The sequence below is a fragment of the Pogona vitticeps genome, chromosome 1 (assembly GCF_051106095.1).
Source record: "Pogona vitticeps strain Pit_001003342236 chromosome 1, PviZW2.1, whole genome shotgun sequence".
Lineage (NCBI taxonomy): Eukaryota > Metazoa > Chordata > Lepidosauria > Squamata > Agamidae > Pogona > Pogona vitticeps.
Genome location: NC_135783.1, coordinates 112,177,616 through 112,194,398, shown reverse-complemented (window position 1 = coordinate 112,194,398; position 16,783 = coordinate 112,177,616). Strand labels below are relative to the sequence as shown.

At 41.7% G+C, this 16,783-nt stretch overlaps 1 protein-coding gene across 2 annotated transcripts in view; it reads left to right on the top strand.

Annotated features, from left to right (window-relative positions):
- The first annotated feature begins 458 nt into the window (after positions 1-458).
- TTK (TTK protein kinase) overlaps positions 459-16,783 on the top strand; it is a 71,137-nt gene continuing 54,812 nt past the window's right edge. Inside the window, exons 1-2 of one of the 2 annotated variants that reach the window (XM_072999284.2) lie at positions 459-688; positions 15,863-16,042. The gene's annotated coding sequence lies outside the window, so the exon portion shown is untranslated. Of the gene's footprint in view, positions 768-15,862; positions 16,043-16,783 lie in introns of both variants that reach the window. The other variant, XM_072999290.2, reaches the window with a different exon arrangement.

Sequence of the window (16,783 nt, the reverse complement as noted above, 5' to 3'; positions counted from 1 at the left end):
ACTTTCAAAAACGCAAGATTGCAGGGTCAATGGGATTCTTCTGAACGTTGGCATCATATAAATACATTATAGAGTTCCTTGCAATATTGAAAACATTCAAGGCGTCTACACCAGTTACCATTCACATGGCATTCAGCTACACCATAATGTACCAGTGTATAATCATAGAATCTCTTTCAAGAACATTAGTAGAAAAGAACAGTTCACACATTGCCCCGTTCCCCCTCCCCGGACTTTTAGGATTTAATTTTAACAAATTGAATCCAACCCTCCCTGAATTCTAGCGGAACGCAGAGCCCGAGCCGTACGATTGGCCGATCCGCCTCTGACGTCACTAAAACGCGCGCTCTCCTCGCTTGAGATTTCCCAGTCCCGCCGAAGGGCCGGCGGCGGCCAACTGTAGGACTCTTGCCCCCGCCCCTTTTAGAAGACGCCTCAGGTTACCGGAAGCGGCCGCCGGAGTTTTGGAGAGGCGAGGGGAAGAGAGCGGCCCGTTCCCGTGCCAATCAAGCCACAGTCCAATCAGCGGTCCCTGCCTTTCCGCGGGCCGACCAATCCCCAGCCCTCTTCTTCCGCGGCGACGAATTTCAAACACAGACGAGCGGTTCCTTGCCTCCTCCCCTTTCTGCCGGGCCTTCCCGGAGATGTGAAAAAAAGAAAAGAAAAAAAAAGAAAAGAATAGTTGGCGGTGAGTCTTCGTTTCCCGCGCTTTCCCCCGTTTTAAGGAGAAGGAGTGGATTAGCGTCTCTCTACGGGTATCTGACTCGGTGGGTAACGCGAACCCGTATGCTTTGGGTCTCTTCCCCCCCCCCCGCCCGCCCCCTCCGCTCGCCCCAGAGCTCTCGAGACTCGCGCGTTTCCTCGCGAAGGACCGCTCTTCTTCCCTCGCCCTCCTTCGGTTCCCATCGCTGAACGGCCCGTCTCCTCTCCTGCAGCTCTCAGGGTTTCTTCGTTTTTGCTCCCGTCTCGGTCTCTTTCCCGCCTTGCGTTCCTCCCCGTCCTCTTTCTCCCGCTCGCACACGCCCCCCCCAATTCTCCCTTAGTTTTTTCTTTCCTCTGTCGCTGGCCCTGTCCTATATCACTCGGCCGCCGTTTCTCTTTCTCTTCTCGCCTCCCCTCCCTCCGCGACCAATTTTTTTTCAATTGCTGCTCTGCGGCCATTGTCATCTTTCAGATATTTGAGGGACTGTAGCTCCCAGCATTCCTCACTGCTCTGTACGTGAAGTAGGGCTGATGGGAGTTGTAGGCCCACAAGTTCCGGAGGGTACATTCCTCTCTCTCTCTCTCTCTCTCTCTCTCTCTCTCTCTCTCTCTCTCTCTGTGTGTGTGTGTGTGTGTGTGTGTGTGTGAGAGAGAGAGAGGAGGGGGTCTTTCATAAACATTTGGTTTGCCAAATCACAATTTCGTGTTGAAACCCAGGTTGTTGCTGAAACAGCCAAAGTCAAACCTTAATGGCCTCTGAAGAAAACCCAATAGCATTTTCCTAATGATTTGCTCATGGTTTGGGGTGGAAGGCCAAATTGTCATTTGGCCAGTGGGTTGGCTAATGAAATCAAAAGGTTTAGAAAGCAACCCTGTCTCTTACACTGTGTTCTAAGATGGCAACATCATAGTAGAAATTAGCTGCCACCACAAGCAGAAGTTCAGAACAGATGGATGTTTTCATCATCCCAAAGTGGCATTTGTGCATAGATATGGTGCATAGAAATGATATCTCTGGAGAGATTTTGGTAGATCTTTTAAAAATGTTATGTATTTCAGATTACTTTGCACTTGATATACCAAATCATTTATTCTTTGATGGTCTCATTTTGGCTACATAGATAGCTACAAGCAATATCCCTCTAATTCCTCCCCAACTATGGCATTTTAACTGATAGGATTCCTGTTTTAAATGGTGTATGCCAAGGATGTATCCTTGCCCCCTTGCTATTCAACCTTTTTCTAGCTGATTTCCCTTCTTTTCTTTTAAACTCTGATAATTCTCCTCCAGCCCTTAACAGGGCTCCTCTTCCTGTCCTCCTTTATGTTGGTAATATGGCCTTATTTTCTCTTACCAGATTAGGTTTACGTTGTTCCCTTATCTATTTACAACAATACTGTCTGTTACATCACCTTACCATCAACTCAGACAAGACAAAAACTATGGTTTTCTCTAAACGTTGGTCCCCTTCTCTCTGGTCAGTTGGCCCCCACTTCTGTCATCAAGTACAGACCTTTAAATATTTAGGGATCCTCCTACACTAGGAATTAAACTGATCTCCTCAGAAAAAAGCTATCATTTCATCCACATCTCAGAACCTGAAGGCAATCGCCAAGTTTACTTTTCTGCTGGCAGTCAATTCATTCCAGCTGCTCTCCATATATTTCAGACTAAAATTCTCTCACAATTATTATATGGAGTTCCTGTTTGGATTGCATTGGCTCACTCTGACCTCGACCGTTTAGCTGCCTCCTTCTTTACGAAGATACTTGGTCTCCCAAACTCCATCCAACTTGCCTCTATTCTACTTGAATTAGGGACTCATCTTCCCTCAACTCTGGCTTGGACTCTCACTTTTAAATATTGGCTTCGTTTGTTTTTAACTAGATCTCCGGATTTGTTACTATATGCTTTGTTAAAAGACCCCTACTCCCCTAGATGGATACATTATCCATTCTAAATTGTTATCTATTGATATCCCATTAGAATCACTATTTGATTTGGAATTATCTGTTGCCCACTCTCATATTAAAGCCAAGCTATATCAATGGGAGTTTGAACACCTAAGAGATCTTCTTAATCCCTCTTGCTCTCCAAATTTTTTTGGTTTATCCCCTTCTTTAGAATATCCTTCAAATTATTTCAACCTACTGATTAATCCTATGCTGCGGAGGGCTTTCATGCTAGCCCGGTTTAACATCTTTCCATTGGCCATGCATTGTGGCTGTTTCTCCAAAACCGCTAAAGGCAAAAGAGCTTGCCTTTTTTGTCACTTGCTGCCTGATACATTAGATCATATTCTATTCAGATGTCCAGCACATTACCCTCTCTGGAAATTCCTTTTAGATCATTGGTTGATTCCGTTTTTGGACTTTTTCCCTGACCTTCTTCCTATTTTTTGAGTGATCGCTGTGCCCCCCTCACTGAGGCGGTGGCAAATTATTTAGCTGTAATGAAGAAGCCCAATGTTGCCTCATGACGTAGAACTTTACCTTATTCCCTGGGTATTATGTCTTCTCATTATGTTGTACTTCCTCATTTAATGTTGACTATGTTTATTTGCCTTGTGATTCTTTTCCCCTTATGTCTTACTTCCTTGTCCATACTGTTTTATGCCAATAAAGCTGTACTGTACTTTGTTCGTTTAGTCGTTTAGTCGTGTCCGACTCTTCGTGACCCCATGGACCAGAGCACGCCAGGCCCTCCTATCTTCTACTGCCTTCCGGAGTTGTGTCAAATTCATGTTGGTTGCTTCGCAGACACTGTCCAGCCATCTCATCCTCGGTCGTCCCCTTCTCCTCTTGCCTTCACACTTTCCCAACATCAGGGTCTTTTCCAGGGAGTCTTTTCTTCTCATTAGATGGCCAAAGTACTGGAGCCTCAGCTTCAGGATCTGTCCTTCCAGTGAGCACTCAGGGTTGATTTCCTTTAGAATTGATAGGTTTGTTCTCCTTGCAGTCCAGGGGATTCTCAAGAGTCTCCTCCAGCACCACAATTCAAAGGCATCAATTCTTCGGCGGTCTGCTTTCTTTATGGTCCAGCTCTCACTTCCATACATCACGACAGGAAAAACCTGTCTACTGTGTACTACTGTGTGTCAAATCAATTCTGACTTATGGCAACCCTTTTCAGGATTTTCCAGGTAGAGCATACACAGGTTTGCCATTCCCTTTTTCTCTGTTTCAAAACTGTGGTCTATTTTATGGTCAATGGATGTAAGATCGAACAGAAAGATTTTCAGAAATAAATTTAGTGGAGGGAGGCAGATAAATAATTATTTACAAATTAAGCTAAAAGTTAGGAGAATATTCAAGAAACTATGCAAAACTGTGTTTTCTTTGTGTATTTTCAGTAGTGGTTAATTGTTGCAGAATTAAATAACTACTTTTTATACTTGGGCAAAAGGAATTTGGTATTCACAATTTCACAGCAGAAGGGAGAGGAACATTTTTTTCCTGTGAGTAAACAGTATATGCAGCATTGTACTCAACTGATAACACAGTGAAAATATACATAGTATCTGTATATGATTAGGATATAGGAATTAGGTTGGCCATCTAAAGTGGACGAACTACTACTTTTAAATACTAATGGGGCTGGCTGAGGAACACATGTTCTTATATGGGCATGGCAGTTAGATCCTGGGAGGATGGAGATTAGGAAGCCATGGTTCTTTTCATTCCCATTTGTCCTGTCAGATACAAAATCAGAATATTCACATTTATTTATGTATTATTAGACTTTTACCCCGCCCCTCTAGACAGTGTCTACTCGGGGCGGCTTACATGTATAAAAACAACAATATGACAATATAAAATCATCTAAGACACAGTTTTAACACTATTTCTATGCAGCATATTACCAAGATGGCATAACTCAAGAAAGAAAAAATAAGGATCAATTAATTGACTGGAGGGAAGGCCTGCTTGAAGAGCCAAGTTTTTAAATATCTTTTGAAAACACCCAGCGAGGGTGCCAGACAAACTTCAGTTGAGAGTGTTCCATAGCCGAGGGACCACTGCCGAGAAGGCCTGGTTTCTTGTTTTTTCCTTCCGGGCTTCTCTCGGCGTTAGGCCCCTCAGCTGTTCCTGCTGGCTATGTCGGGTGATTCGGGTAGATCTAGGTGGAAGAAGACGATCTGCCAAATATCGAGGTCCCAAACCGTTTAGGGCGTTGTACGTAATCGTTAGCACTTTGAAATCAATGCGGAAATGGATGGGCAACCAGTGCAGAGTGGGGGAGATACGCTGATATTTTCTCACTCTACTAAGAAGCCTGGCTGCCGCATTCTGGACCACTTGAATTTTCCGCATCAATCTCAAAGGCAGCCCCACGTAGAGTGCATTACAGTGGTCTAATCTCGAGATTGCGAGCGCATGGACTAGTGTAGTGAGCCCCCCCAATCAAGATATGGTCGCAGCTGGGCAATCTGCCATAGATGAAAATAGGCGGAACGGACCACGGATGCCACCTGGGTTTCCATGGTAAGCGCCGGGTCCAGATGTTTCCCCAAGCTGCGTACCTCGCTCTTTGTGGTAAAGGTCATTCCCCCCAAAAGAAAAGGAGTCACCTAAACTGCTAATAGAGGGACCACCCACCCTCAAGACATCTGTCTTGTCCAGGTTCAGCCTCAACCCATTCAGCTGCATCCATTGCAGTACAGTCTCCAGGCAGCGCTGAAGGGACAGAACGGCATCCACTGAAGTAGGTGGAAAGGAGATGTAGAGCTGCGTGTCATCAGCATACTGATGGCACGATACCCCACATCCCGTGATGAGCTGACACAGCGGTCTCATATAGGTATTAAACAGCATTGGAGAGATTATCTACCCCTGCGGGACCCCGCAATTGAGGCTCCACAGGGCCGAGACATTCTCCCCAAGCTATACTCTCTGGGGATGGTCCTCCAAGAAAGATCGGAGCCAGGCAAGCGCCAGGCCACTGATTCCCAGCTCGGAGAGCCTCCCCAGGAGGATACCATGGTCAACGGTATCAGAGGTGGCTGAGATATCAAGGAGGACCAACAAGGACATGTTGCCCCCATCACCCTCCCTCAACAGGCCATCCAGTAGTGCAACCAGTGCCATTTCTGTGCTGTAGTGTGGCCTGAAGCCCAACTGAAAGAGGTCCAGAGCATTAGTTTCGTCCAAAAGCGCCTGAAGCTGGTCTGCCACTACCCTCTCGACCACTTTGCTGAGGAAGGACACATTGGCGACGGGCCTATAATTTCCAGTGTTGTCCGCCACCAAATTTGGTTTCTTCCACATGTTATCTCATGAGTAAAAGGAATGGATAGGTCACCAAGGAAAAGCTGGGTCACCAACGAGTAAGAAGTAAATTTGAGTCTTATTACTCGAATTAAATTTGTCTTGCGAGGCACCACTGTATTTTCATTGCAAAATTCCTCATCATTGTCACATCTAATAGTCTGGGAACATCTTCCACATTGATTGTGGATAGCACTTTTCAAATACTTGAAAGGTGGTTATATAGAAGAGGATCTGTTCTCAATTTTCCCAGAGTGCAGGACATGTGATAAGCAGCTCAAGCTACAGGAAGCCAGATTTAGACTGAACATGAAGAAAAACATCTTATGACAGTGGAACCAATTGCCTCAGGAAGGGGTGAGAATTCCAGTGCTGGAGATATTCAAAAGAAAGTTGAACAAACATCTGCCAGATCTTTGATTTGGATTCCTGCATTGAGCGGGGGTTGGAATCAATGGCCTCATAGCCCCCTTCCAACTCAGTTATTCTATGAATATATGATTGTATACCATTCTGAAAGTTGCTTAAATTTCTGAAACACTTCAGATTTTCCCTTTATCAAATATGTGGTCATGTCTCAGCTATAATCAACAACAAATATAATCAGGGCTTGAAAAATTTTAGAATGTCTCACCAGTCAGTCAAAAACTTCACCTGTCAGCATGACCGGACTACAGTGATGCCTCACAAGACGAATGCCTCATGCAATAAAAAACCTCGCAAGACGAAAGTGTTTTACATTTTTTAGGAAGGTGACTCGCAAGATGATTTTTTCTATATCCATGCTTCACAAGATGAATTTTTACCCTCCTTTTTTGTTTGTTTTAAATCACACAACCATTAGTGCTGCGCTTTGCAAGACGAAATTTTTGCAATACAACACGACTTGTGGAATGAATTAATTTTGTCTTGCGAGGCATCACTGTATAGCCTTTCAATTTATGTTAACAGATTTGAACTAGGCACTTGTTCACTTTTTCTATGTAACAATGCATACAGACCCAAATGCACTGCTGTCACAGGTGTTGCACTTGTGTCCTTAAATATGCCTGGTAATTTTAGCACAGAAGTACCATTTATCAATGGCTTTAGTAGGGTTAAACTGATAGATGAGGTCCACTTAGATTCATCACCATAAGGTCATCAAAGCTTTCTGTCTCTAAACACGATCTGAATGTATTTTTGATCAGATTCATCTGGCTGAAACCCCTTTCACAGATAACTGTAAAAACTGGTAGAACAGAGGCAATCTTAAGGAGCTTCAGAAGAACAGGAAACCTACCCCGCATGGCGGTTCATTGCCTTTCTCAGTAAATCCACCGATGACAGACCTTTTGCACATATTTTGAATTCATACAATTAATCCAGGGCTTTCTGAATTATGTCTTCTTTGCCCTTGTGTTGCAAAAGGTCTTTGTGATGAGATACAAGTACAGTTACTTCCTTTTAACCAAAACTTTCCAAGGATGTTTCTGGCCATGTGAAAGTACAGTATCAAACATTGACGTGGATGTTAATATGCCATCTGTAGCAGTTGCTTTATTACCTGCGTGCCTGTGGCGTCATGAAGCTTGTATTTTGAATGCCTTTCTTTTGAATTTATCCAGCAAAAAATAAAACAAAGCAAAAGCGCCCAGCCTCTTAAGGAGCCACAGTTCCCTCCCACCCCAGGATGTGTCTTTGTTCAGTTGAAATTGGGAACAGGGAATCTCCAGCATGGGACTACTCTACATTTTCCTGCAGAGCAATATCTCTACGTGTCATTCAAACTCTTCTCGCAGAAGAGGGAAGTTTTCCTTTTGCAATGGGAGGGAGGCGGGGAGGACTGCAGGATTAGAGAGAGAGACAGGTGGAGGGGAAGGAGGCCGGCAGGGAGGGAGCTGTGACTAGTTGAGCAGCATTTTTCACTCGTCACAGATGAGTGGATGAGTGCATTTTTCAAGCCCTGAATATAATAAAATATGTAAATCTTCCTACACTTTGAAATTGCATTGAACCACAAACACTGGAGTGAATTAGATCAAGCACCTTATGGCTATTTTTCTTATCAGTGAGTTTGAATGAGGGGACCCTTATTTTATATTCAATGGAAATTGCACAGTCCTGTTCATGTTGTGTTTTTATGTGCCATCAAGTTTCTCCCAACTTATGGTGACCTTATAAATGAGAGATCTCCAGAATGTCCTGTCTTCAACAGCCCTGCTCAGCTCTTGTAAACTCAGACCTGTGTCTTCCTTTAGGGTGTCAGTCTCTATTTGCTCTTTTTCTGTCTCTGCTGCTTCCAACCTGTCTCTCTTCTAGAGAATCTTGTTTTTTCATGATGTACCCAAAGTAGGACAGCTTCAACTTTTTTGCCTCCGGAGATTGTTCAGGCTTGATTTGCTCTAGCACCCACTTGTTTGTCTTTCTGACAGTCCAGGGTATCGACAAAACTCCTCCAGCACCACATTTCAAACAAAACAATTTCTTTCCTGTGAGCTTTCTTGACTGTCCATCTTTTACAACTGTCCATGGTGATTAGGAATACAGGAGTATAAATGGTCTTGGTCTCCAGTGAAATACATCCTTACAGTTGATGATCATTTCCAATGTCTTCGTTGTACTTTCTTCTGATGTCTTGGCTACAGTCTCCCTTTGGATTGATGATTGAGCCAAGGTATACAAATCTTTAGCTACAGTACTTGATTTTTTTTTTCATTTTCAACATGAAGTTGTATAGTTCTATAGTCCTGATTTTTGTTGTCTTAATGTTCAAATGCAGTCCTGCTTAGGCACTTTCTTCTTTTACTTAACAGTTGTTTCGGGTAATTGCTGCTTTTTGCTAGTAAGATGGTGTCACTTGCAAATCTTAAATTATTGATGTTTCTTCCTCCAATTTTCACCCGTCCTTCATTGGCGTCTAGTTTGGCTTTCTGTAGGATATGTTCTGCATACAGACCGAACAGATAAGAATAAATTGTGCCCCTGTCTGACACCTTTGCCTATAGGAAACCATTCTGTCTCTATATTGTGTCCTGACAGTAGCTTTTTATCCACAATACAGGTTATGCATAAGGACAATTAAGTGCTGAGGCACACCCATTTCCTTCAAAACAACACATAGTTTCTCATGATCTACACACAATCAAAGCCTTTGCTGTAGTCGTAAAGCATAGAGCATTCCAGTTACCTACGATGATAAGTGTGTCTTGTTCATTTCTGCAAGGCTTTGTTTTAATCCCTCTTGCATGATCTTTATTTTTAATTTTTATTAGTGTCCTTTGATTTATGTCCAAGTCTCCTATGAAATACTTGAGCAAAAAGTTTCATTTGTGTTCAAAACCACATTTTGTTTATACTCTTGACTGGCAAGGACTACTTTTGACATATAATTGGGCAACAACTTTGCATATATTAACTAATTGGCTTCACATCCAAAAGCAAGGCAATTATTTATTTCAGTGATAAATATTGGTCCTTTGTGCATGCAACTTTCAACATAAATAAGATTTTATTTGAAACAAAGCATATATTTTACATCTGGAAAAGTTCATTCTTCTCCATAGTCCTCATTTTCATTTTCTTCATCCATTAAGTGACTAAGCATATTGACTCTCCCTCTCAATAATTTTTCATCAGTCAATCTTAAATCCCCTCTTGCCATGGGATCCAAATCAATAAAACACTCTTTTCCCCAGAAGTAATGACTATCGGCACCAAAGGTAATCCCAACTCTCCTTTTGTTATTTTAAATTGGGAAATCATCATTGATATAATCAGACATTGTGAGCGCAGTCCCTTTTCTGTTTATGGTTGTTCTGCAGGTTGTGGACAACCCTCTGTTTGGAGATTTGTATGTTTTTTGAACTATGTCTCCCCATTTCAATCTGGTTTCAGGCCTGGCTATGGGACAGAGACAGCTTTGGTCACCTTGGTGGATGATCTACACCAGGAACTGGACAGGGGAAGTGTGCCCCTGTTGGTTCTGCTGGACCTCTCAGCAGCTTTTGATACCACTGACCATGGTATCCTTCTGGGCCGCCTCTCTGGGATGGAACTCAGAGGCACTGTTTTACAGTGGCTCTAGTCCTTCCTGAAGGGGAGAACTCAGAAGGTGGTGCTGGGCGACTCCTGTTTGTTTGTTTGTTTGTTTAACTTATATATGCTGCCCACACTACTCAAAGTTCTCTGGGCGGCTTACAACATTAATGCCCTGCCCATTGGCCCGTGGCATTCCTTAGGGTTCTCATTTGTCACCTGTGCTTGTTAACATCTACATGAAACCGCTGGGAGTTTTGGGGTTCGGTGTCACCAGTATGCAGATGACACTCAACTCTTTATCTGTCCTTTCCACCTAATTCCAGGGAAGCTGTCTTGACTCTAAACCAGTGCTTGACATCAGTAATGGGCTGGATGAGGGCAAACAAACTGAAACTTAATCCAGACAAGACAGAGGTGCTCCTTGCAAGTTGGAATGCAGATGAGGGAATAGGCATAGTACTATCTAGGGATGCTGGATGGGGTTGCACTCCCCCTGAAAACTCAGGTCTGCAGCGTGGATTCATCCCTAAGCTTGGATGCCCAGGTGTCGATGGTGGCCAGCAATGCATTTGCACAGTTAAAACTGGTGCGCCAGCTGCGCCCATTCCTTGAGATGTCAGATCTGGCCACAGTAACACATGCCTTAGTTACATCCCGTTTGGATTTCTGTAGCACGCTCTGTGTGGGGCTGCCTTTGAGGACAGTTTGCAAGCTTCATCTGGTGCAAAACTCTGCAGCCAGACTACTGACTGGAGCCAGCTACAGGGCACATATAACGCACCTGTTACAAGAACTGCACTGGCTACCAGTCTGTTTCCGAGCCCAATTCAAAGTGCTGGTCATTACCTATAAAGTCCTATATAGTTTGGGTCCAGTCTACCTGAAGGACCGTATCTCCCTATATGTGCCTTCTTGGCAATTAAGATCAGCAGAGGAGGCCCTCCTCGGTCCCATTGCCAGCACAAGCACAGCTGATGAGAACACAGGAGAGGGCCTTCAGGATGGCCCCTTCTCTGCTATCCTTCAAAAAAAAAAAAAAAGCTAAATACTGTACCCTTCTCTTCAGGCATGCTTTTAACAGTTATAACTGAATCCCTGAACCCCATTTTAACAGATAATTTGAATCTTTTTTGTTTTCATGTTTTAATCTTTTACTGTATTTGAATTTTAAATCATATTGTTTTATCTATCTTTTAATATTTAACTTATTGTGTTTTTAAATTGTATGAATTTTAATGTTGTGAGCTGCTTTTTTTTGCTCCCAGTGCTACTTTAAAAATTACCCAAACTCTGTTGACATGAATTAAAACTTCTTGAAAACCAAATTTCTGTGCAGAAGTGGTGATTTTGGTTGGAAATCAACTGAGCACTGACAGCTTTGAATAAATTATCTGTGTTAGACTCAGTTGCCATCTACAGAGGCTTTCAGAAAGACTCATTGCAATGTGGGAAGAATGAAGGGAAATCCTTTATTCTTACCCATTCATAAAATAACACAAGGAGGAAGCTTGTAGGCTGTGGAACAGTTGTTTGCACCTGCTAAAGAGGCTTATGTCTATTATTGACTTTCCTCACAATTAATTTGAGATGTCACCATCTTTAAAATAATGTGGGTTAAGGTAATGTTTGACTAGATATTCAATAATATCTTGAGTGAGAGCTGAGAAGGCTGACCACTGAAGATTTAATGCTTTTAAATTGTGGTGCTGGAGCAGACTCTTGAGAGTTCTTTGGACTGCAAGGAGATCAAAACTATCCATTCTGAAGGAAATCAACCCTGTGTGGTCACTGGAAGGACAGATCCTGAAGCTGAAGCTTCAGTACTTTGGCCATCTCATGAGAAGAGAAATCTCCCTGGAAAAGACCCTCATGTTGGGAAAGAGTGAAGGCAAGAGAAGAAGGGGACGACAGAGGACAAGATGGTTGGACAGTGTCATTGAAGCTACCAAAATGAATTTGACCAAACTCCGGGAGGCAGTGGAAGACAGGAGGGCCTGGTGTGCTCTGGTCCATGGGGTCACAAAGAGTCGGACACAACTTAACGACTAAACAACAACATCGTGAGGAATGACATGCGTAATGACTTTTAGTCCATCACTGAGTGTGATGCCTCTATATAGAATCTGTGTGTTTTTCTGGTGGACACACTTAATATGGATTGTGGTTTCTTTAGCATTGGTATTCTATAAATAAACTGATTGTTTATTTTTGGCACTGTTTATTTTTGGCTTGTTTATTATAGGCACTGAAGATGGAATTTTTGACCAGTTGTCTTATTATGGTAGCTAGGTTTATACAGCTTTCAGATATTGTTGAGCTACAACTTGTATCAGCCCTACCTAGCATAGCCAGTTGTTAGGGAGGATGTGAGGTGTAGTTTAATTTCTTCCAGCTGAGCCAACAATATCTGAAGGGCCACACATTTCCCCACTTCTGCTCTACCATGATGGTGCCAGTGGCCATAACAGTGGAGTGTTTCAAGTGATTGCTGCAGTGTGTTGGTCAAATCTATTCCTGTACATATATGTACTAACCACCCAGAGTACACTTTGGTCTAGATGGGCAGGATAGAAATCTAATAAATAAATAAATAAATAAATAAATAAATAAATAAATAAATAAATAAATAAATAAATAAATAGGAAATGACTTATCAGCTTTTGTCATTCTTCTTTGGGATGTCTAGGTAGTAGCCTGTAAAATGCCATGTTGTACCTTTACATTTCCATCTCTTATATGCAGTCCAGCTGGTTAATGATAAACTTGTCATCTATTGGTAACATTGGCTGTGATGGCAGAGTTTTTTTAAAACTCCTCACATTCTGCATGGCTGGGATCATTGCAAACCAAGATGTATCATGATGATCTTGCTCTTGATGTGATGGCAGAAAAAAGTCTGATAGTTGCAATATCAAAAAAGGAATGATAGTGAATTCTGCTTTGTGCAGTATTGATGAGATTGCAAATTTTAATATGGTGGAAGTATGTCTTTAATTATTGCGGTTGAAAAGAAGTCTTGAGGACAGTGCAGAGCAAATGTCACTGACTTTACTATTTACATTTTGTGGCTTTTCTCTTTACTTTTTTTAAAGCTGTAAACTGATAAACACCTTCGCTGTAAACTGATAAACCTGTCAGCTGAGGGAAATACCAGTCAAACTAGGCTTTAGTCCATGCATGTTTATGCTGCAATATATGTTTTTGTTGCTGCATCCTAACATGGCATCATCGGGAAACATGCCAATTCACATCACATTTCCTTCCAAACCACTTGCAAGTCTCTATTTGTCAAAGCTGCTTGATTTGCTTTAAAGATGAGGGAGTGGTTAAGGTTGAAAAAGCTATCCAGTTTAATCAGTGGAACAAACTGAGCAAAATGCTTGATTGCCTGTGGGAGAAGCTGTACAGTTGTTTTTGCATTGCATTGCAATAACAAGGAATAGAACCTTCCCTTTGCCCCCATTGAGTGAGATCTGGGGCATTGAGTCTAGGTGTTACTATAATTGTATTTCCTAATTCTTATGCGAGAGTGTGGGAAATCCCTGTTTATTAAGGGTAGCCTGTAGCTAGCTCGGTTTATGTAATCTTGCTCTTATGTTTAGGTTTATTTAAGATAAACCGCTGAGGATTTTGTGCTCTATGGATACATTTGCATCACTGCTGGGTAGTGAATACAGGAGTTTCCAATTACCACTGTCAGTTGTTTCATTTTCATTTAGTAGATGAGATACTCTTCATAGTATTGTGTAAGGTTATTGTGCCCCCCCCAGGCAGAACATAGACCTTTCTAACATTTTAAGTTCTTCCACACTTTTAAAACTACAGTACCTGTCAACAAAAGCATTTGGCAAATCCCAGAGCTTAAAATGAATTATTTTTTATCTTTGATCTATCGGCAGGTGTGCATATAGTTCTTGACTTCTGTATTTAATACAGATGTATGGATGAAGAGGAACTTTGTAGCATCTCACCTGCTGTTATAAAAAACAGTAGTGATTGTTAGTCCCTTCCTAAGCAACCTCACAAAGCCATTGGGCTGCATTTAGGTTAGAGGATTGCAGGTTGTATAGGTAAAAGGTCCAGTCGTGGCTGACTCTAGGGGGCGGTGCTCATCTCCGTTTCCAACCCATAGAGCTAGCGTTTTGTCCGAAGACAATCTTCCATGGTCACGTGGCCAGCATGTCTAGACACGGAATGCCGTTTACCTTGCCACCATAGTGGTACCTATTTATCTACTCGCATTTTGCATGCTTTTGAACCGCTAGGTTGGTGGGAGCTGGGACAAGCGACGGGAGCTCACTGCGTTGCGTGGATTCGATCTTACAACTGCATGTCTTCTGACCTTGCAGCACAGAGGCTTCTGCGGTTTAACCTGCAGTGCCACCACGTCCCTGCAGGTTGTATAGATCTAGCTTAATACTTTCTTTGATAGGCTTAATGTAAGTATCTTTTAAAAATAATTACCACATATTTTAATCACAATTTTACTACACATTTTTATTACAATTGATTTGTTGCAGTGTATCATGGTAGTTTATTCTTTGAAATTTTTTGATAGTGAACACTGAAGAAAATGGAACAGTGCCTTAACCTCCCTGCTGCTTATGAGATAGCTAAAATAGTTTGATCTGTGCTGAATTTCAAGTGTCATATTTTGGACAGTCGGTGTTCTCTTAATAACTATTCAAAGTATTTTAGGGCTGGCATTGTAATCTTATATAATCAGACTCTGCTTTCCCAACAAACATATAACTTTTATTTATGCAAGAGGTTTCTACAAAGCTCTCTAAAGCTGTGGCTTCTGTCTCCTCTAACTACAACCGGAGGATGTGTTTTCATTTCAGAAAGCACAATCCATTCACAGTGTTATCTAGTGGTTTATTCATATTCTTAAGCTCAAAATCATTTTCTGATATTTCTTTGAATTGCCGTGTCATCTTTGGCTTTCTCTGTCCAGTCTGTGTGGACTGGCATTCATTTCATGGAGGAGCATGTAGAGATCCTCCCACAAAATTCAGTATATGGAGGTTGTTGATGAATAAAGGACATACAGTTGGGGAGTCAAGCTAATCAAACGCTGACATTTAAAGCAGGCTCTGAAACTTTATTCAGTAAAAACATAAACAGCATAAAGAATTAAATATCCACAGATGATTATGTTGATGGAAAAGTGTAAATTTTGAGTGAATTCCTTGCTAGGAAATCAAGTAGTCCAATTATGCCTTGCCCTCTCAGAAGGCTGACAGTGTCTGGACACTGTTTCCACAGTTCATAGACTGGTTTCTAGTTTAAGAACTACCAAACTAGAGAATAATTGGTACATTCCATAACTCCTGATAACTTGTGACTCTGATTGATAATTCTGTATTGTGAAGTTCTAGTGTGGAGAACTTTTCCTCTTAAGAATTTGTAATGAAGTGTACTACTGGCCAGTAGACAACCATAGACACAAGAGCGATGCCTGTAAAGACAGTCTACAGAACCAAAGATGTAGAACCAAAGATACACCATAGGTGTATAGGAAAAACACAAAGAGCATTAAATGAGTAATTTAAATTGGTAGGTTCCCTTTGAACTTTGGTAGATGTTCCTTTGAACTTCCTTTCTTAGGATTTCCTTCAGGAATATCCTTTGATATTCCTTCAGGAAGAAGCCTGAGTATCTCATTGTTTTATCACACCTTTGCTAAAGGTAGGGAAGGGATGTGTCACAACACTTCTCAGACAATGGCTGTCTTCCCATGGTTCATTGAGGGACATTATATACTAGACTTTGCTATAGATATGCTATCTTTCTGTATTTGCTAAATCCTAATATATATATGGTTAGCGAAAATATCTTACTTGATCATTTATATTATATACTTTCCTAGCATTCTAGAAGAATTCAAGGTGGTGAGCACAGAAGTCGTAGTCTCCATCTGATCAAGGCACTGACCAGACTGAAAGCTTCAAGGAGACTGCGCTATTATGTGCCTTCAGACTGCATCCTGAATTTCTTGTGTTTCCTTTCACTTCTTGGTTTCTAAAGGAAGAAATAAAGACTGGAAAAGGTAAGTAGAATTTTTAAAACAATGGTTAAAAAACTTTTATTCAGCACTGATTTACAAAAAAATCTGATAAAGAGGAACATTTTAGAAAGCAATTTAAATGCAGTCTGCCTTACAGCATTCATGATCATCCATTCTAATTAATCAACAATTTTGAATCTTGGTGAAGTAATACTGCCTGAATTTCAATTTTTAAAAATGTGTTAAATTGAATTTTGAAAGGTTTCCCCATCTTAGTTACCCGCTGACTCCTCAAAAGCCTTTAAAGAGATATGTTTTCAGTTGCCAGTGGAAGAAAGAGGGGAAGAAGCTAGCTGTGCTTCACAAGGAAGGTAGTCTTAGAGCAGCCACAGAAAAGGCTGTATAATTTATATTATTTATTGAATTTGTGCCCCACACCATCTAGCAACCAGGCCACTCTGGGCAGCTAACAACAGTATAAACAACAATATTAAAACACAATAAAAATAAATTAAAACAGACAGCAATAAAGGTGGTAAAAAAGGTGATAGAGAGGGTGACCAAAAAGAATGGCAAAAGGGAGGCCGAGATTTTATGTTCCTGGAAAGCCTGATGGAAGAGCCAAGTCTTCAATGCTTGTTTAAACCCATCCAGTGAGGGTGCCAGGCGGATCTCAGTGGGCAGGTTGTTCTATAGGCAGACATCTCAGATTTTCATTAGATGTGCTTGTGAAAGTGGTGGGACTAAGAAGGCAGTTCTGTGAGGTTCTTAATATTTGTGGGG